This window comes from Nomascus leucogenys, chromosome 25, assembly GCF_006542625.1.
Source record: "Nomascus leucogenys isolate Asia chromosome 25, Asia_NLE_v1, whole genome shotgun sequence".
NCBI lineage: Eukaryota > Metazoa > Chordata > Mammalia > Primates > Hylobatidae > Nomascus > Nomascus leucogenys.
Genome location: NC_044405.1, coordinates 16,720,219 through 16,740,910, shown reverse-complemented (window position 1 = coordinate 16,740,910; position 20,692 = coordinate 16,720,219). Strand labels below are relative to the sequence as shown.

General features: G+C 42.5%; 1 protein-coding gene across 9 annotated transcripts in view; it reads left to right on the top strand.

Moving 5' to 3' along the window:
- Positions 1–20,692, top strand: part of TIAM1 (TIAM Rac1 associated GEF 1) — a 443,928-nt gene that overhangs the window by 196,543 nt on the left and 226,693 nt on the right. For 3 of the 9 annotated variants that reach the window (XM_030806068.1, XM_030806071.1, XM_012501896.2), the window contains exon 1: positions 17,778–18,129. The exons of 4 other annotated variants lie outside the window; for them this stretch is intronic. The gene's annotated coding sequence lies outside the window, so the exon portion shown is untranslated. Of the gene's footprint in view, positions 1–17,772; positions 18,130–18,533; positions 18,551–20,692 lie in introns of those variants that run through there. 2 more of the 9 variants (XM_030806072.1, XM_030806065.1) reach the window with 2 other exon arrangements.

Below are 20,692 nucleotides of genomic sequence, written 5' to 3'. Positions count from 1 at the left end.
TAAATCGCCTCACAGTGTAAGTAAGAATGAGAGTGAGCGCTCCCTGCCCCAAGGGGTGATGGACTAGCATTGCTTTAAAAATAATTGTTGGCTGGGCACAGTGGCTCATGCCTGTAATCCAAGCACTTTGGGAGGCTGAGGTAGGTGGATTACTTGAGGTCAAGAGTTCGTGACCAGCCTGGCCAACATGGTGAAACCCCATCTCTACTAAAAATACAAAAATAAGCTGGGTGTGGTAGTGGGTGCCTGTAATCAGCTGCTCGGGAGGCTGAGGCAGGAGAATTGCTTGAACCCGGGAGCCAGATGTTACGGTGAGCCAAGATTGCACCACTGCACTCCAGCCTGGGTGACAAAGCGAGACCTTTTCTCAAATAATAATAATAATAATAATAATAATAATTGTCACCATATTAATGGGTAATGGGTCTATGACTCTTCATGAAGAGTGAAGGTGAACCTTGGGTGGCTGGTTTGAATCTCTGGGCTCATTGTGGGATAAGTCATCTGTTCCCTTCTCCCTTACTTTCTAGTGCCCTTGGGCTGGAAGTGTCATGTCCATAACTCATCCAGTCCAGTGACACCAGAGAGAGAGTGAAGGAAGAGGGTGGATGCACTGAACTCACTCTTATGCTGTCTTCATTTTCAAATAAAGTCACAGGAAAGAGTATATATATATACACATATATACATACACATACTGTGATATATATACACATATATATATATCACAGTAAAGAGTATATATATATATATATACACACATATATATATATTTTTTTAAAGGGACAGGGTGACAGCTCTGTCACCCAGGCTGCAGTACAGTGGCACAATCATACCTCACTGTAACCTTGAATTCCTGGGCTCAAGCAATCCCTCTGTCTAGCCTCCCTGGTAGCTGGGACTATAAGCATGAGCCACTGTGCCCAGCCAAGGAGCATGTTTTTATGTCAGTCATATATGTATACTTGCATGCACATACATGTGTATGTGTATATACACTTGCATGTATATGTATATATGTGTATATGTATACATGCCAAATGCATACCTATGTCTGTCTGTCTGTCTATCTATCTATCTATCTATCTATCCTTTCTTCCTCAAAGGAATCTATGATAATATCATCTGCTATTAGTTTAATAGTTGGAAGAGGAGAATGTCTTAATGAACTAAGTATCACCTTTAGTTGTCTTATCTGTCATTAAATGTCTTACTCATTGGGCTTTTGAGTGGTTTAATGAAGCAGTGATATTTATACAAGATGTTATATCTATAGCCAAAATCTAAAAGGCTTTCTTATTTGGGGAGGGGTTACTATTCAGTGGGAAATACTTGTCTACAAGATAGTTTATGTGGATTTTATTAACTCTTCTTAAATTGTGAAACATGCCACACATTCAGAACAGTGCACAACACGTGACTGTACAGCCTACTGGGTAATGTGGCCATCACCAGCTCGAGAAATGCAACATTGGCAGCCCCCAAGAAGGCCTCCCCTCCCATCCTCAATCACAATTTTCTCCCTGCCTCCTAAAGATAACAACTGGGCTTGATTTTTATGGAATCATATTTTTGCTTCTTGTCACACATTTAGTACTTGAGTGTACATTCTTAAGCACCGTAGTTTAATTTTGCTTGTTTTTGAACTGTGTATCAGTGGAATCATACTTTATTAAGTATTCTGGGTCTGGCTTTATTTCCTCAACTTTTCTCTTGGGTGTAGCTCTAGTTTGTACACTTTAATTATCATACAATTTCATGGTATAAATAGGCTATAACTTCATAATCCATTCTACTGCTGATGATCATTTGGATTAGTTCCAATGTTTGACTATTGTGAATAGTGCTACAATGGACTTTTTTTGGAGATACCTTCCCTAGCACTCATGTCCATGTATTTCTTGGGGTGTATTTCTAGAATTGAAATTGCTGATTTTTCATCTTTACTAAAGTGCCTGACCCAATTACACTCTCCCTAGTAGGATAAGGGAGTTCCTCTTGCATTATGCCCTCAGAAAACCTTGGTGTTATTAGTCATTTCAATTCTAGCTCTTCTGGTAATAAGTGGATTTCCTGGTTTGAATTTACATTTTGTAAATTGAAAAACCAGCATGGCCAAGCTCCTATTCATAGGTTTATTGGTCATTGAAATATTTTCTTTTGCGAACTGCCTGACAAATGTCACTTGTCATTTTTTATTTGGTAGTTGATGTTTTTCTTATTGATTTGTACAGTTGTGTGCATGTGTGTGTTTTAAATTATTCTGCATAATATCTCCTTGTTGGTTGCATGAGTTGTAAATATTGTCTCTCCGTGTGGCTTGCATTTTATTGTCTTATTTATTTTTTAAGTAAATAACTAAGTCTTTACCCGGAATGTAGTCAGAACGATCAGTTACTGGCTTTTTAATGTCTATCCTATTAAAAAAACCTCAGGATTACCCATAGCTACCTTGGATTGCAAAGTCTAATATAAATTAGTACTTTGAAGCCTTCCTAGATAATACAAGGACATTAGAGTATATTAACTCCTTTTATTCTCTACTGGATTATAATATATAGTAATTTTTTTCTTTCATACTATTCTAAACATCTAAGACATTATTGGTAATTATTATTATTATTATACTTCTGTCCATCTTAAATTATCTTTATTTCTGCTGCATATAGAATTCTCAGTTGGCAGTGATTTTCTTCAAACACTTAGAAGATACTAGTTCATTATCTTCTGGCATCTGTTCTTGCTGAGAAGTCGGCTCCCTGCCTAATTGTTGCTTCTTTGTACAGTAGCTCATCAGTCTCCTTCTTGTTGCTTTTATGGTTTTTCTCTCTGCCTTTGGCTTTCCAGTTCCACTATGACATGTCTAGGTGTAAATATATTTTTATCTTCAGTCCAGTTCTCTTTTTTTCTTCATATTACATCCTTTCATTGTCTTTCCTCCCTCCCTCCCTCCCTTCCTTCCTTCCTTCCTTCTTTCCTTCCTTCCTTCCTTCCTTCCTTCCTTCCTTCCTTCTTTCCTTTTTCTTTCTTTTTCTTTTTGACAGAGTTGTGGACTGTCTCCCAGGTGGTGTGCAATGGTGTGATCTCGACTTGTTGCAGCCTCCGCCTCCCGGTTTCAAGCAATTCTCCTGCCTCAGCCTCCCGAATAGCTAGGATTACAGGCACTCGCCACCATGCCCTGCTAAATTTTTGTATTTTTAGTAGAGACAGGGTTTCACTATGTTGGCTGGTCTCAAACTCTTGACCTCGTGATCCTCCCACCTCGGCCTCCCAAAGTGCTGGGATTACAAGCGTGAGCCACCACGCCCGGCCCTTTCACTGTATTTTCTATGTCTCCTATCTTCTCTTTCTTTCTTTGTTTTATTTTTGTCCCTTTATGCTTCATTCTGCCAACCTAATCTTGTGAAGAAGAAATATTATTTGTTCACTCAACGAATGTATTTATTTTTAGGTCCTACTGTGTGCTAGGCAGTGTCCTAGGTACTTGGGATACTTTGGTGATCAAAAGAGGCAAAGACTCTTGTCTTTGTGAATTACTATTAAAAAATAAATAATTGTTTATTAATTGTAATGAGTTATGTCTTCATTTTAAATGAATTAATTAAGTTTAACTTAATGATTCAGTGTGTTGGAAGTGGGAAATGATATTTTAAAAAAGCAAAGTAGACCTGCTTTGAGTGGGTGGGCAGTTCTGGGAGGTAAGCGGGGTAGATTAGGGTATAGTGATGAGATGGTACCATTTGAATGAAGACTAAAAGAATGTAAAGAAATTAGCTAGCAGCCTACCTGGAATGTTCCAGAAAGAGGGAGTGTGTCTGGAAAGTTCAGGGAACATTGAGGAGGCCAAGTGTGGCTTCAGTGGCATGAACAAGGGGAGAAGCAGCAGGAGATGAAGACAGAGAAGTAATAACGAGGCCAGAGGGGTGACATGCTTTGTGGGTCCCTCTAGGGAGTTTGGCTTTTACCCCTTGAGCAGAGGAATGATGTGATCTGATTTATACTTTAAAAGGATCCCCATGGTCCTGGATGAGGACGGATTGTAGAAGGACAAGAGTAGAAACAGGGAGACTTGTTAAGAGGCTTTGTCGTAATCTAGTAGAAAGAGAATGGTGGCTCGGATTATAGTGGCAGCAGCAGGAGGGGGTGAGAAGAGATTTGGATTTGCACATATTTGGAGAGTGGGTGCAACAGAATTTTCTGACTGATTTGATGTGGGATGTGAAAGAAAGGGAAGGCAAGTATGGCACCAAGTATTTTGGTCTGAATAGTTGGGAGGGTTCAATTGCCCTTAGCTCAGCTGGGAAAGGCGCCTAGAAGATACCCAGAGGGTGTAAGTGCACAGTGCGGTATTTGATTGCGGAGTCTAGGGGAAAAAGCACTGGCTAGAGACATGCATTGGGAGTTGTTAGCATGTGGACGGTATTCACAGTCATGAGACTGGAGGGGATCTCCTAGAGTTGTAGGTTGATTTCTCCAGAAACAGGCAAGAAGATGGCATTTAGATGATCTGCAAAAGAAAGAGGAAGGAAGCAAGGAAGCAGGACTGTGTGGAGAAGTCAAACAGTGTTGTAGAACAACCTGGTTGGAAGCTCTGGAATTAATACTGCCCATCATCCTTGTCCTGAAGAGGCTGATATGACCAGTCCTTTATCCCTACCTCACTCAGTCACCAGATATGGACTACCCTGGGATGCCGCCCTCTGCCCTGAGACAGATCCTGCAGGAACTGAAGGCTCGAGGCTGCCTTCTGACCACAGCCCCCGTAGCTGGACAGCAAGTCTTTCCTTGGGTTAAGATTGGGACAGTGGATCTACATATCTCCCTCACTGAGGACCGCAGTGTAAAGAAAAGAGAGAAGAGGGCCAAGGACTAAGCCCTGTGGTTCTCCAACATTAAGAGGTCAGGGGGAAGAGGAGGAACCAGCAAAGGCAGCCAGCAAGGCAGAAGAATTTATGGTGTCTTGGAAGCAGTTGAAGAAAGTACACCAGAGCAGAATGAGTAATCAGTGGTGTCAAATGCTGCTGATAGAATAGGTCAAGTACAATGAAGACAAGAGAGAAACATTGGCTTTACAAACCGGGAGGTCATTAGTGCCCTTGAGAACAGCACGTGGTTGGATGGAAGACTCACTGGAGTAGGTTTAAGAGAGAATGGGAAAAATAAGGGAACATGGCAAATACAGATGCCTCTTTTAATATTTCTGCAAAGGAGAGGGAGAAAGCAGCAAATTTTCATACTTATAATTTGATGATGTGACCAAGTAAAAGATGGGCCAGGGAGTTGAGGGAGGGAAATTAATGATAGATGATGGAATCTACACTTCTTTTTAAAAAATTTTAAAAATGTTTATTCATTCATTTATTTTTTAAAGATGGGCTCTTGCTGTGTTGCCCAGGCTGGTCTCGAACCCATGGGCTCAAGCCTCATCCTCCTGTCTCAGTGTCCCAAAGTGCTAAGATTACAGGCCTGAGCAACTGCGCCCAGTTGGAATCTACATTTCTTAAGGAGGAGCATGAAACATCGAAGATATGAAGGGATTCTTGGAGTGTGTCTCATTCCATTGGTGCTGCTATAACAGAATACCACAGACTGGATAATTTATAAACAACAGAAATGTATTTCACAGTCTGGAGGCTGAGAAGTCCAAGATCTAGGCAACAGCAGATTGAGTGTTTAGTGAGGGGCTGCTTCCTCTGGACAGCACCTTGTGGCTGTGTCCTCACGCAGCGAAAGAGATGAATGAACTCTGAGACCTCTTTTTAAAAGAGCACTAATCCCAATCCTGGAGGCTCTGCCCTCATGATCTAATCCTCTACCAAAGGCCCCCACCTTAGAATGCCATCACCTTGGGGGTTAGGATTTCAACATATGAATTTTGAGGGGACACAAACATTCAGACCCTAACAGAGTATGAGACTGAGTGGTCTGAAAAGATGGGAAGTGTGAGCTGTGGGGGGGATGCATGACAATGATGACACACGGGCAATTGGTATCTTTACCCCTTTTTGTTAATAATCTGTGTATTTCAGAGATTTGGCATGCGGTGTCTTGAAAATCCTTAGTGAATGTATAAGTTGAAAACTCCAAGTGTTTGTGTATTATTGACATAAATGTCTATTTCTCCTATTATTCCTTATTTCTTTCTTTGCTGTTAAGGATTCAGAAGGAATTGGTTAAAAGGACTTTTTTTCTATGGTTAAAGAAGAGACCTCAGACCTAGGTGGTTTTGATCATGCTTCTTATCTTATATTATCATCATGGGGTAATGAATGACCGTTATTCAAATCATCCAATATTTATTGAGAGTCTACCATGTATGAAGCCCTCTTCTAGGCACTTGCAATAGAATTGTGAGCAAAATGGATAAAAGCGCCTGCTCTTGTGGGGCTTACGTTCTAGTGGAGGAGAGAAACAATAAACAAGAAAAAGAGTAAAATAAGAAAATATTCAGCATGTGTATAAAGGAGAGAAAAATAGCCGGGTGCGCGGTGGCGCACGCCTGAATCCCAGCACTTTGGGAAGCCAAGGCAGGCAGATCACTTGAGGCCAGGAGTTTGAGACCAGCCTGGCCAACATGACAAAACCCTGTCTCTACTAAAAATACAAAAATTAGCCGAGTGTGGTGGCACATGCCTGTAGTCCCAGCTACTCAGGAGGCTGAGGCAAGAGCGTTGCTTGAACCTGGGATGTGGAGGTTGCAGTGAGCCGAGATCACGCCACTGCACTCCAGCCTGAGCAACAGGGCGAGACTCTTTCTCAATAATAAATAAATAAATAAATAAATAAATAAAGGAGAGAAAAATAAATCAGGGAAGTAAGAAAGGAAATGTGCCAGGGATGAGGGGCGGAGGTGGTGGGGTGGGGCCACTGGCCAGGAGGACACCTTCATTGAGAAGGTGATGTTGAACAAAGACTTCAAGTCTAAGGTTACCTTTATATTCGGAAGAAGAACAAGTTTGCACGGGAGCAAATAGAGCAAGTTGGCCACTATCCTTAAGAAAACAAAAGCCCGTATTCATGCCAAAGGCCATATTGTTTTTGGTTATTGAAATGGAATGAGTCAGTAGTATCTGTGTGTATGTGTCTGCCAGACGGGTAACGGGCAGTTCATTAGCCGCTACCTTTTTTTTTTGGTGGTGGGGGAACAGTGTCTGGTGGGTGTTTCTGCAGGAGACTGCTGACCTCAGACCCAGCCGACCTGACTAATTTTTGCCAATGGAAAGTTATGTGTGTAAGGGATTACAGCTGTTCTTTAATGGGCTGAGTTCATCTGTGGCCAGAAAAAGAACAAAGGCTCCCAGGGTACAGGGCTTTGGGAGGGGTGAGAAGTCTGAATCATAAGCCTGGGCCTAAGCAAGGTGTGTGAAGTTGTTGAGGCTGAGAAAAATAAAAGTCAGAGATGGCTTATCTTGGCGTCCACCAGCCCACAGCAAGGATTCTCAGCTGGGCAGGTTGTCAGCGTCGTGGTCCCATGCTGAGAAATTCCCTTTCTCAGAAACCAGGCATCCGAGAGTATAGGGTTGAGCTTTGGTGTTTTAGGTAATGTGAAGTGTTTGTCAACTTGCTGGCTGAGCCTACTCCACACCAGTAGTAACTCTTGGTGCCTGTGCCAGGAACTGTGTCATCCCCGTGAGTCACCTGTCATGTTTTACCGGGAAGTTGGGTGGTTCAGCTGCGAGCAAGATTCTGTTCAGTATGTATTTCTTTTGATTGTGAACCAACATTAGTACTTCAGGGAGGTATTATAAATAGGTCAGTGTAAAATATCCACCAGCCGTTAATTATCTCAGTCCAGAGTTTGAACTTGCCTCTTTGTGTGGTGGGGGTGTGGAGGGGGGGTCCTTGGTTCTGTGAAAGGGCCCCGGGAATACATTTAGGAATCTCCCACACATGCATTATGCATATTATTTGCCTCTTGTGCAATTTAGCTGGCTCACGTTAGATACCTTGTTCACTCACCTTTCTCGGACGGAGTGACGATTAACTTCCAGGAGCTTCATGACAAACCCTAAAATATGTTGCTTGCCCGCCACATTTGTCCTTAAGAGGGGATGAGGTTCTCCATGAGTAAGTGTAGGCATTGGGAGTCACACTCAGCCCTCTGACTTTGTGAACCCAGAAGCTGAGATTCATGATACAAAGGGTAATATTAGTAATAATAAGGCCGGGCGTGGTGGCTCACGCCTATAATCCAGCACTTTGGGGGGCTGAGGTGGGCAGATTGTGTGAGGTCGGGTGTTCGAAACCAGCCTGGCCTACATGGTGAAATCCCATCTCTACTAAAAATACACAAATTAGCTGGGCTTGGTGGCAGGCATCTGTAATTCCAGCTACTTGGGAGTCTGAGACACAGAATCGCTTGAACCCAGGAGGCAGAGGTTGCAGTGAGCTGAAATCACTCCACTGCACTCCAGCCTGGGCAACAGAGTGAGACTCTGTCTCAAAAAAATAAATAAATAAAAAAATAAAGAAATAAAAGCAAATAAATCAAATGTATGGATGTCAATGTTGATAATGACAAGATTGTAGCCCAAATGCAGTAGTGAGGTTGGAGAGAACCCAGCTTCTCAGAGACTAGGTTAGAATTTTAGACCTGCCTCTTACTTGTCGAGTGGCTTTAGGCAGTTCATTTAACCTCTCCGTGCCTCAGTTTTCTTTATCTGTTAAAGGGGTCTAGTAATAAGTAGTACCTTGCTGAGTTGTCATGAGGACCAGGTATAAAATTGAATGAGCAGCCCCTAGCCTAGTGGCTTTCACAGAGAAAGTGCTCAGGAAATGTCAGCAACTCATTGTCATCAAAGTTGTCTTCACATAGCTTTATGAGGGGGAAATGCTCTTATTCCCATTTGACAAGATGAGGGACTGAGGCTTTATGAAGATTAAGGGATAGGCCTGTGACTGGAAGAGGAATTCCTGGCTGACCCACAATTCTCACTTAGACTGCCTGGCACCCCTGCTTAAGTCTTAACTCCTGAAATTACTGCGGGTTGAGGGTACACCTAAATGTGGTCAGTTAACATGTGTACCATTTAATATTTGCAATTAAGAATTTGGGTTTGATTCATTTCCCCCACTGTTGGGGTTTTGGACTCATATCTGACCCTTTTTGGTTTCTTGATATGCTTTGAAATTTGGGGTTGGGATGGGTTGGTGGAAGCAGCTGTTCCCTACTGCTGTGCCTCCAGCATACTGTGCAAAGGTGTGCCTTGTTTTATCTTCATAATTGTGAAAGATTTACCTTGATAGGTGAGGCAATGTCATTTTATCTCTTACAATCAGAGAAAATCACTTATCTGGGCGTGCGAAGATCATGGTGATATGACAGGAAGAGTTGGCTTATTGGAAGGCTTGTGTGTAAAGTTTTGATTACTTTTGTTTTTAGTAGCACCTTTTTTTTTTTTTTTTTTTTTTTGAGACAGAGTCTTGCTCTTTTGCCCAGGCTACAGTGCAGTGGCACCATTACAGCTCACTGCAACCTTCGCCTCCCGGGTTCAAGCTATTCTTGTGCCTCAGCCACCCAAATAGCTGAGATTACAGGTGTGCATCACCATCCTGGCTAATATTTATTTATTTATTTATTTATTTTTAAGTAGAGATGAGGTTTCACTGTGTTCGCCAGTCTGGTCTTAAACTCCTGATCTCAAGTGATCTGCCCACCTCGGCTTCCCAAAGTGCTGGGATTTTAGGCATGAGCCACTGCACCAGGCCAGCAGCTTTTTTTTTTTTTTTTAAAGCTACATATATGTGAGCCAAAAAGTTGAAAATGATGTTTTTGGAATTTTTTTAAAAAGTTGTGGTAAAATATATATAACATAAAAGTTGGCATTTTAACTATTTTTAAGTACATACTTCATTGGCATTAATTACATTCACAATGTTGTACAACCATCACTACTATCTATGTCCAAAACTGGGATATAAGTGGAATTATGCAATATTTGTCTTTTTGTGTCTGACTTCTTTCACTTAACATAATATTTTGAAGGTTGATCCATGTAGCAGCACAGATCAGAACTTCAATATTTAAATGGCTGAGTAATATTCCATTGCAGAGATATACCACATTTTGTTTATTCATTCGTCTGCTGATGGGCACATAGATTGTTTCCACCTCTTGGCTATTGTGAGTAATGCTGCAATGAATATTCACAGACAAGTGAAAATGATGGTATTTTGTAGCATTAGCAAAGATGCACTTTTTTTTTTTTTTTTTTTTTTTGAGACAGAGTCTTGCTCTGTTGCCTAGGCTGGAGTACAGTGGTGTGATCCTGGCTCACTGCAACCTCTGCCTCCTGGGTTCAAGCGATTCTTCTGCCTCAGCCTCCTAAGTAGCTGGGAGTACAGGCACACACCACCACACCTGGCTAATTTTTGTATTTTTAGTTAGAGATGGGGTTTCGCCATGTTGGCCAGGCTGGTCTTGAACTCCTGACCTCAGGTGATCTGCCCACCTCTGCCTCCCAAAGTGCTAGGATTATAGGCATGAGCCACCACGCCGTGCCAGAGATGAACTCTAATTTCTTGGTATTCCAGGGGTAGAGCTTTCCTACCTGAGGAAGTCTATATCTTTGACCAGGTTGCTATCTTAACCCCTTGGGCACATGTGGATCTTTCCCCTGCATTCTTGCTGAGCCTGCCACTGTAATTTGTTTGGGAGGACGCTGGCTGCTGGTGAGTCAGACTGCCTCCAGCCATCCGGGTTTGACTGCATCCTCCCTCCCAGGTCTCTGGGCCCCTTGCTTGCTTGTCTGGGGCTGAGCCAAGAATTTCTCATGTACCCACTTTTTATGGTTTGCTTATTAATTCTAGATGGGCTCAATTTATATTGTTTTTTATTTGTATGTGCCTTTTGTACTAGGTTTGGGCCCCAAATTATGAGTGCATACACTGCATTGAATGTTCATTTTATGGAAATACTTTTTAAAGGAGGTAATAATTGAGTGGAACATACAGCAAGTTTATTTCTGTTGACCTGGGTACTGGGCTGAAGCTGTCATGGTTTTATTATGTGAGCTTGAACAAGTCACTCACTCCTTCTGACTTCAGATGAATGAGTGATTTATAAGACCTCCTTTCTGCTCTTACATATAGAGGTGTATGACCCTAAATGTGTCACCCCTATGTTAGGCCCTCTAATATTTTGAGATACAGGTTTGTTGTATTCTCTGACTGAAAGGAACTTTTACATGTTTAGTTTTCGTTTACATTAGGGAAGATGGCAGCAAGTACTCCTGGAGTGAAATCAGATGCCTATGTTAGTGGAAGGGAACACAAGACAAGTGGATTCTCATCAACATGTTTCCCTAGCCATTATTCATTAGAAGTCACCTAATTTTAATTGATTATGTGCCTGTGGTTAGCACAAAACTCTGTAAGGTGTCATGTGTTACAAGCAGGTCTATAGGTGGGGTCCTTTTCACTTCACCACCCTACCCCTGTGCTAGATGTCTCCTCGCGTATTGGGCCATTCTTGCATTGCTATAAAGAAATACTTGACATTGGGTAATTTATAAAGAAAAGAGGTTTAATTGGCTCATGGTTCTGCAGGCTGTACAGGAAGCATGGTGCTGGCATCTGCTTGGCTTCTGGGGAGACCTCAGAAAACTTACAGTTATGGCAGAAAGAGAAGCAGGAGCAGACATGTCACGTGCCAGAGCAGGAGCAAGAGAGAGATGCGGGGAGATGCCACAAACTTTTATACAACCAGATCTTGCAAGAACTGAGTATCACGAGAACAGCACCAAGGGAATGGTGCTAAACTATACATGAGAACTGACTCACTATCACGAGAACAGCACCAAGGGGATGGTGCTAAACTATACATGAGAATCCACCCCCGTGATGTAATCACCTCCTACCAGGCCCCACCTGCAACACCAAGAATTACAATTCAACATGAGATTTGGGTGGGTACAAATATCCGAACTATACCACCTTCTTAGCCAGTGTCATTCTCCACTCCCTGCCCCATTATGTTTTGGTCCCCCAAAATTTTAAAGTGACAGTTACTGTATCTTAGTATAAAATAAAAATCAAAATGATTCCCACCCATGAATACCATTAAATACCATTAAATTGGTTGGACCTGGTTAGTGCCGGGCCTTTGTGGCTCACCGTGTCCACCTTCACAAGGGTGGCCTGCTACTTCCCCACAGTAGGGACTCTCTGGGGAAGGCTTAGGGCTCAAGAGGGTGAGCCCTCTGTGACTCCACCGGGAAGGGCCTCCGTTTTGTTACCCGACACATAACTAGCGCCAGAACTGCACTTTTTACCAAAATAGCACTGTCAACGTGAAAACATTGAGAACATTATAAACGCTAAGATTGTTTAAGATACAGGGTTGGCTTATTTCCTGATTGAAAATTGTCTTGACAAGTTTAGTGCCCATTTGCCCATTTAGAGACAGTGTTGGGCATGTGCCCAGTCCAAAGCCTGTTAACCCATGCATTCCATTGCCAATAGGCATCTATTATTTTAAGTTCCCACTTTACCGAAGGGTAGGCAGAGGGTCTTGCTCTGAGTTACTCTTCTGCTTGTTGTTGGACCCTGGACTTGAACCGGCTCTTCTCATTCTGTATCCTTGCTTCTCTCATGACCAAATGAGGCCTCCCCGATGGGATACTCCCTGACCCAGCTTTTTCAAGAGGCTATACTGAGGATTATAAAGCTGTCCTGGCATTCTTTGAAGAAATGGCAGGACTGAAATTAGAACTTGACTTTTTGTCTTCTTAGTTATTCTACATTATCTTACTTCTAGCGCCAGTAACAATTATTATTGTTTATTGCTGCCGAGCAGGGAGGTATCTGAAAGGTCCCTAGGAAAAACTTTGATGCTTTTACCCCCGTGAACACATGCACCATTTGTGCAAGGCACCCAGGGCCCTTGAAATCAAAAGCCTTACTGTGTGTGTGGGTGGGACAGCATCTGGCCCCGTATGGTTTATTGCTGGTGGGAGCTAAGAGCTCACGGATGTTTCCTCGGCCTTCTTTGTTACCTTTATCTAACTCTGGTTGCGCTTCCTCCCTTTTCCCTTCACCCTTTCAGTTACAAACCTGGCTTCACTTACAAGAATGTGGGCTACAAAGGAGTCCTGACCCTGTTGACTTTGACTTGTTTGGTGAAAGTTGTTCTTCTGTAAGGAAATCTAATTTGGGGTAATGAAAGCAATGGGGGCTTTAAAATCATGGAAACATACACTTGGAAGATAGAGCTCAGAAGGCAGAGAAAATTAAATCGAACATCATCATTTTATAGTCAAGGAAATTGAAGCCCTTGGATTTTAGGGAATTTGCCACACAGTCCCTGCAATGCATTCTGGAGGTGGTGTTTAAAAGCTATTAGAGTTTCCTGGCCTCTTTTTGGCTGGCCCTCTATTTTTTAAGAATATCTCCATGTATTTGTTAGGTATTCTGTTTTCAGATAGAGAAAACTATGTAAAGAGTCTCTAAGTTTGGTTGGCATAAGGTTTACTTTGAAGTTGTAAAACATTCTTGTATCAAATCAGATTTAATGAAGACTGTGTTTTAAAACTTTGCCTAAAAAGGTGAACCTTGTTTGTCTGTCAGAGAAAAGACCCCATCCAGGGCTGAAACAAGTGTTTGCAGTGTTTTCAAACAGGTCCGTATTCCCGAGCAGACCCTCAGATTACCTAGCATGGGAGTGTGTGGGATGGATCCATATTTAGACCTTTCATCAGTTTCAAATATAAAAAATTGATTTTGGCAATCCGTTGGTAGTCAACCACAAAATGTATTTATGAAAAACCTTCTGCATTTCCGTAGCAGTTCCAAATATGGATTCCATTAACAGGATGCATATTTGGAACTGCAGTTATGCTGGGAAATCATGTTTGGATTCAGGTAATTTGACGGTGTTAACACCCCTGTTGCCTATCACCTAACATGAGGAGGAGGAGGAGACTCTTCTCTGGCCTTGCTGCTGATAACATTGTTGCTAGGTGACATAGGTGAGGACAGGTTGGTGCCAGCACTTCTTACCTTGTTTTTGTTCAATGAAGGCTTGAAAAGGTGGAGGTAAGCTCCATTGTGGCTGATGGCTTCAAATTCGCAGATCTTGAAGACATCTTGATTCCTGACCAAGTTGGTTCTGGAGACCCCTGAAGAGAAATCCAGAAAATGCTTGCTTTAGGAGTCATCTCTGTCACTGAGAATGCAGTTTGAAAGGAATTTCAAAGCCCAGCTATTGTAGATCTAATATATATATAGAGAGAGTGAGCAAGCTAAACACTGAGTTAAAATTTTTGGAGAGAATACGCTTAAATAAGCTCTCCATACTTTTTCATTTCTGAGTGTAAATCCACTTGACAAAGGGAAAAAGAAGTTTAACCCTTTGTGACCTTTTCCCCACATGCCACATGTTGTTTTCCAACATGAATTTATTTTTTATATAGTCCTCTTCTGTCTGTTTAGCCAGCTCTTGTGCAGATACAATTCACATACCTGCTAAGGGTGTCCTGGTTTACAGTTTCTCTAAATGTTCGTGCATAAATCTTTTCTTTTGCGGTGATGTGTATTATTTTTGTATCATTTAGCATCATCCCCAGGTTCATCTCGATCTTGAGAAATTAACAGCAAAAGGCAGCTGTGCTCCCTCTACTGGTTGCATTTCTTTGGAGCAGAAATACTGTCCATTTGTATATAAGTTCATTGCCGCTGATGGGGCTCGGACCTGTGTTCACATTTGCTTTTCCAAAATTTGCATGACTTTTAAAAAGCAAAACTAGTGGCTTTCAAAACTGCAGGTTGAGAAACTGGTACCTTTAGAGGGATAGGCGTCTTCCTTACTGCCCACTTGTCTACTAGTGTTGTGGGGGAATCTTCCTGGGCAGGAGGACACAGCCCTTCTGCTATAAGAGTAAATTCTTGGATGCTAAGTCCTGTTTCCCTCTGAGGCCCAAGGCCAATGCCTAGGGCCTCTCCAGTTCTGATATTGCTGTATTTTCACCACTGTCAGGTAAGCCGTTCTGTTCAGATCTGTGAAAACCTGCCCGCCACTGTATGGAGCCAGCAGGGTTTATGTAACATGTTCACATGTTGCTCGGACTCTTGATCTCAAGGTGTTCTTCTCTAGAAGCATCTACAGGGGACCCTTTATTTTTAGGCCTGAGAGATAGGGAAGAAGGTGGGGACTATTTGGTTTAATCCAACATGTATGTATTGCTTCCCCACCGTATATGTGGCTTTAAGAAAATTCAAGATGAGCAAACCTACTGTTTCCTACCTCCCCTTTTGAGAAACACTAAGTAACAACAAAAAGCTCTTCTCCTCCTCCATGCAGAAATTAAATAATAATATCAGAAAGAAGGGGAAAAAAAAGTATATGGCCCCCCCCCCCCACCCAGAGCTAAAAGAAACCTTCTTAGATAATCATGAGACCAGAAAACCTGTAGGCAAGATGTGCTCCCTGTGTAAGCCCACCGCTCTGATGCTGTGACTGCTGACTTCATGGTGCTTGCCTTCCTCTTCCCACGAGTGATTTGTAACATTCTTTTCTATGTGCTGTAATGAGATGAAGCGCCTTCCTGTTCTGTGTGGAGTAGTTCCAGCATAGACTCATAATTGTCAATGGAGAAATGACTGATGGGCCTCGATGAGGCTGCTTTGTCTCTGTATCTGTCACATCTCTCGCTGCACACCATGTTGGCTTCCCCGAAGTACGTGATCTCTGATTCTCAAGCCAGTCCTGCCTGGCTTTACATCCTCCTTCTCCCATCCCCTTCATGATTGTTTTCATCCAGATTCAGCGTAAGTCAGTAGCTTGGTGAGTGCATGGATGCCAAGGCTGCACCCAAAACCACGGGATGCTTTCCTGCCTCTGATCTCAGTGTCTGCTTTCTTCTGACCCCATATGTATGGTTCTCAGCGATTGAATGCTGCACAGTGGAAAAGGAGAAGTGTTGTTTCATGTTTTTTAAGTCCCTGGAGAGTCTCTTCAAATTGATGATGCTATATGGAATAGATGGAATACATTAATTACATGACAGGTGATAGTGAAACTTCTAAATCAGAGTTTCTCAGCAGCAGCACTATTGGCATTTGTGGCTGGATAATTCTTTGTCATGGGGGCCTGTTATATGGCCTGTTATATGCATGATAGGATGTAGAGCAGCATCTCCGGACTCTACCTACTAGATGTCAGTAGCACCCCCCAGCTGTGACAACCGAAAATGCCTCCAGATATTGCCAAATGTTCCCCGGAGGCAAATTCACCTCCAACTAAGGACCATTGCTCTATCCAAACATTCTTCTCTTTCTTCATTCTGTTTATTTATTTATGTACTTATTTATTTATTTATTTTCAAGACAGAGTTTCACTTCGTCACCCAGGCTGGAAGTGCAGTGGTGTGATCTTGGCTCACCTCCGCCTCCCAGGTTCAAGCAATTCTCATGCTTCAGCCTCCCGAGTAGCTGGAATTACGGGTGCACATCACCATGCCTGGCTAATTTTTGTATTTTTAGTAGAGACGGGGTTTCGCCATGCTTCCAGGCTGGTCTCAAACTTCTGACCTGAGGTGATCCACCTGCCTCGGCCTCCCGAAGTGCTGGGATTATAGGCGTGAGCCACCGTGCCCATTCTGTTCCTTTAGATGTGTTTGTGGGCACTCTTTTGTTTATTTGCTTAATTCATTTATCAGGTAGTTATTAAATTTTCTGCTATACCAGCCTTTATACCAGCCTATATTCTTTACCAAGAATATAAAGATGAACCAGGCATCTCTTTCTTCATGTTCATATACATATGAATATATATATGTGAATACATGTGGATATATATGAATATATATAAAATATATATATGGATATATATATACATATATATTTGAGTCAAGTTTAAATGTATCTGAAAGTTCCCTTTTTGGAGTGCTGTTTCCAGGCTGCATCCCTGGCTGGCATTTGAGTCATTATGACTTCTTTAATGAATGTTGGGTTTTTATTTTTGTAGCCTGTGTCTTTGAGGAAAATCCCTTGCAGTATGGATGAGTATCCTTAGTTTTTGGCACAGCTTTTAACCTTATAAAATGATAATACTCTATTAATCTATCAATTTCATCCATGAATGCTTCAACCCTTTCAGATATAGCCTCTCACTTGTCACTTCAGATTTACTGTTTTCTTCTTTTGTGATTCCTTTCATTCTCTTTAACCAGCCACCTGAGGCTTCATTTAACCTGAGGTCATTTAAAGTTTTATTTAAAGAAACTTCTGTTTGGAAACCAAGGTCAAGCACAGCAGAGGGATGTTCATTGCATGGCTTTCTGGTAAACTTTAAGTTAGCATGTTCCCTTTAACATTTTTAGAAACTGATATATAAGTTGCTCATGGGAAATCAAATTTGGGGCAGTTTTCTTTCCAGGGGGAAGGAAAGAGGGATGTATTTCAGCAAGGAAGAGGTTCACAGATAGTTTCCACTATGTGAGTAATTTTAATTTTTTATGCTACATGGTGGGCACGTGGGTGTTCATTATATTCTTTTCAAATACATGTTATATATTGGAAATACTTTCTAGTACATATTAAAGAAAAGGCAGCCAACTGAAAGTTTGGTTTCTGTTTTTCTGCCCTCCACTCGTTTTCAATAGATGTTTGGGAGTTAGGTCTCCACTGAATCAACTACCCACGTTTCTGCCCGTGAAGGGGGCTGGTGGGGGGCGCTTATGTTAACATTGCTGGCCTTTTATATCTTTTAAGAGGCGCTGCTTTTTTGCCATATGCTGTAGAAAATTATTTGACAGGCACTCATGCTTTGTGCAGGGTGACCAGGTTCATCTGTAAAATGGTGAAGACCTTTTCGAAATACATTGCCCTCAAGGATGTGGTGGGGAGGGTGCTGGGATTCTGAGTGACAGCCGGCGAATGCCAGAGGGAAGAATTAAATTGGAGAGGGAGGCGGAGAGGAGGGAGGTGATGATGGGAGGAGGAAGGGAGGAGCGACCAACCCTCTCCAACACACCCAAGTGACCAGATTCATCATAGCACGAAACTTCACAAGTTACACCCACTGCCTCCGCCAGCAGCCGGGGAAGGCTGCTGCTTCCTCATTTCTGTTACTGGAAGTTTGAGACATGTGAAGCCAGACGGGGAGAAACGTGCGCGCCTTGTTGAGCAGGGGTGAGCTTGAATTTTGAAATCGATTCTTTCCACCGGCCAATCTCTTTGTGTCGGGTGGTCAGGGGAGGCAGCCGAATGTGGCTCTGAACGAGGATAGGTGAGAGCCCCGAGCTGAGCTGTGCAGCTGGGGCGGGGGAACCGTGCGCCCCGGTGCCCCTTCCCAGAACGAGCAAGCTCGTCTCCAAGCTGCGCCCCGAGGCTCGGCGCGCGTTGCCGGCTGAGCTGCAGGGGACGCCGGCGACGTTGGTTCTGGCTCCAGGGTAAAGAGATTCGGGCTTTGAAAGTCATCTTTCCCCCTTGACTTCTGTAAGCGAGGATCATTGTATGGGATATGGGGTCGGGGAGGAGACTGCGGGATCACGTCACCCACCCAGGATGCGTCCTGCCCGGGGCTGTCCCGCTGCGCGTTGGGTAATTGCAGGTCAGTGCCATTGAAAAAGAACCCCATGACAGGCTTGGGAATCAAGTGAGAAAAAAGTTCCGAAGGAATATTCAGAAGCTGTGGCTGCCGACCGCACCTGGATGGGAGTTCTGGAGTGGGACATCGGAAGTCTCGGGGTTCTGATTAATTTTACATCTGATTAAATTAGTTCGGCTCTAGGTTCCTGGCTGTGGAGGTGTGATTTGTTTATCTGGATCATTTTTTTTTTTAAATGTCTGTCTTTCTGTGAAAGCTAGCTTATCTTTGGATCGATTGCCTAAGTCAATTTTGTGAGAGGAAGTTTGGGTGGAAGGTGGCGCTGGGGGCTGGGATCATTGCAAGCGGCAGTATGTCCCAGCAAAGGATAACCTTAGCTCAAATGAGGCTTCTCACAGACAGGCTTTAGGTTTTATTTCAAGTCTGGAGCTGGTCAGTGGGCTTCCATCTGGCCTGTGTAGCTTTTGCTCAGTGTGTAGGGGTCAGAGGGAGGCTATTGGGTTAACTGTTACCTGTTGCACTTATTTCATACCTGATCAACAACTTAGTAATACACCAGCAGTTGGAGCTGGCTTTTGTTTTTTTGTAAGCGAGTCCTTCATGAGAATGTTTACAGAATCATCTTACTTTTAGGGGAAGAAATGAAGGTGGAAAATGTGTGGTTCCTGTTGTATTTATAGCAAGCCAAATGTTTTTTCCCGGGTCTAGGGTGTGTACAATCAGGAAAATGTCAGTAGCTGATTTTATCATTTTTCTAATATCAAAGTGGAATTGCCTGACTCTCTCAGCATACCTTCCCTTGAACTTTGGGGGTCGGGAGGCAGGTTGCTGGGACCGCAGTTCACTTAGCTTGCCCTGACTCTCCCACTTCTTTGAAGTTAAAGATACAGATGGAAAGGAAATTACTTTTAAACCAAATCAGACATGGCTTAGGGAAGAACAACAGGTTGCATGATCCAGGGCTAGAGCCCTGAGTTCTAGCTCATTTTGGGCTCAAGAAAGGACCCAGCAGCAGGTAGGTGTGAAATTGATGCAGACATGAGGTCTGTGACCTACTCCCTCACACCCCTCCACCCCACAAGGAACCTTTAGTAACTCACTCAACAAGAAAGACAACCAAATTGGATCTCATGATAATGCTGGTGAAACTGACTAATAGACAGAGTTCTATGGAACAATAATTCTTAGCTACAAAAAGGGGAACTGCATTGTGCATAGAGCAAAGGTTTTTAGATATTGTCACATGTGACTGTTAGAAGATACCATCATGAGGACATTTGAAATTGGGGTTAATGCTACTATATGACCATGTAGATGTGAGAGAAAGTGGCAATTTCTATATCATTATCTTTTCATATTGTCTCCTCACCTCTCCCAGTAAATAAGCTGGTTTGTCTCTGGTTGGTTATAGTTTTAAATTTTATTCACTTATTTCTTCTTTTTAGAGATGGAGCCTTGCTCTGGTGTCCAGGCTAGACTGGAGCTCCCGGGCTCAAGTGATCCTCCTGCCCCAACCTCCTGTATAGCTAGGACTATAGGCGTGTGCCACCTTATCTGACTGTTTTTGAATTGTAAGTTTGTTTAATAGATACCAGATCATTAAAATTGTTTGTTTTAATAACTAATTTTTACAGAAATGTTCCCATTTTATGTACAATTTAAAATTTTTTGGTATAATATTGAACGTGCTGTCTCATAATATTTTTAAAGACTGTAGTATCTGTAGATATGTTTCCTTTTTCATTCATGGCGTTATTTGTACCTTTTCCCCTTCAGTCTTGCTAATGTATTATCAATTTTATTGGTCTTTTGGAAGAACCAACTTCGATTTTTGATGGTATCTTAATTGGAACACAAAGGCCGCCTCTTTTCTTGAGTTTATATTCATTTTTAAAATTCTGCCCAGTGGAACTCTGTCAAAAAAGGCCTTAAACAGCCTTTGAAAATGAGCAACTGAGTTCTTTAGCTGCAAGTAGGAGGACACCATGTATTTGTCTTTGAATCTTTGACATAGATTATGTTTTTTCAGTTTTATTAAAATATACTTTCTGTTTGGGAACACCACACACAGTAGACCAAATTGTTCCAAGGTGGGTTTTGTGTATTAATTGAGGTACACCCTGTGATATTGTTCTAGAAAAATGT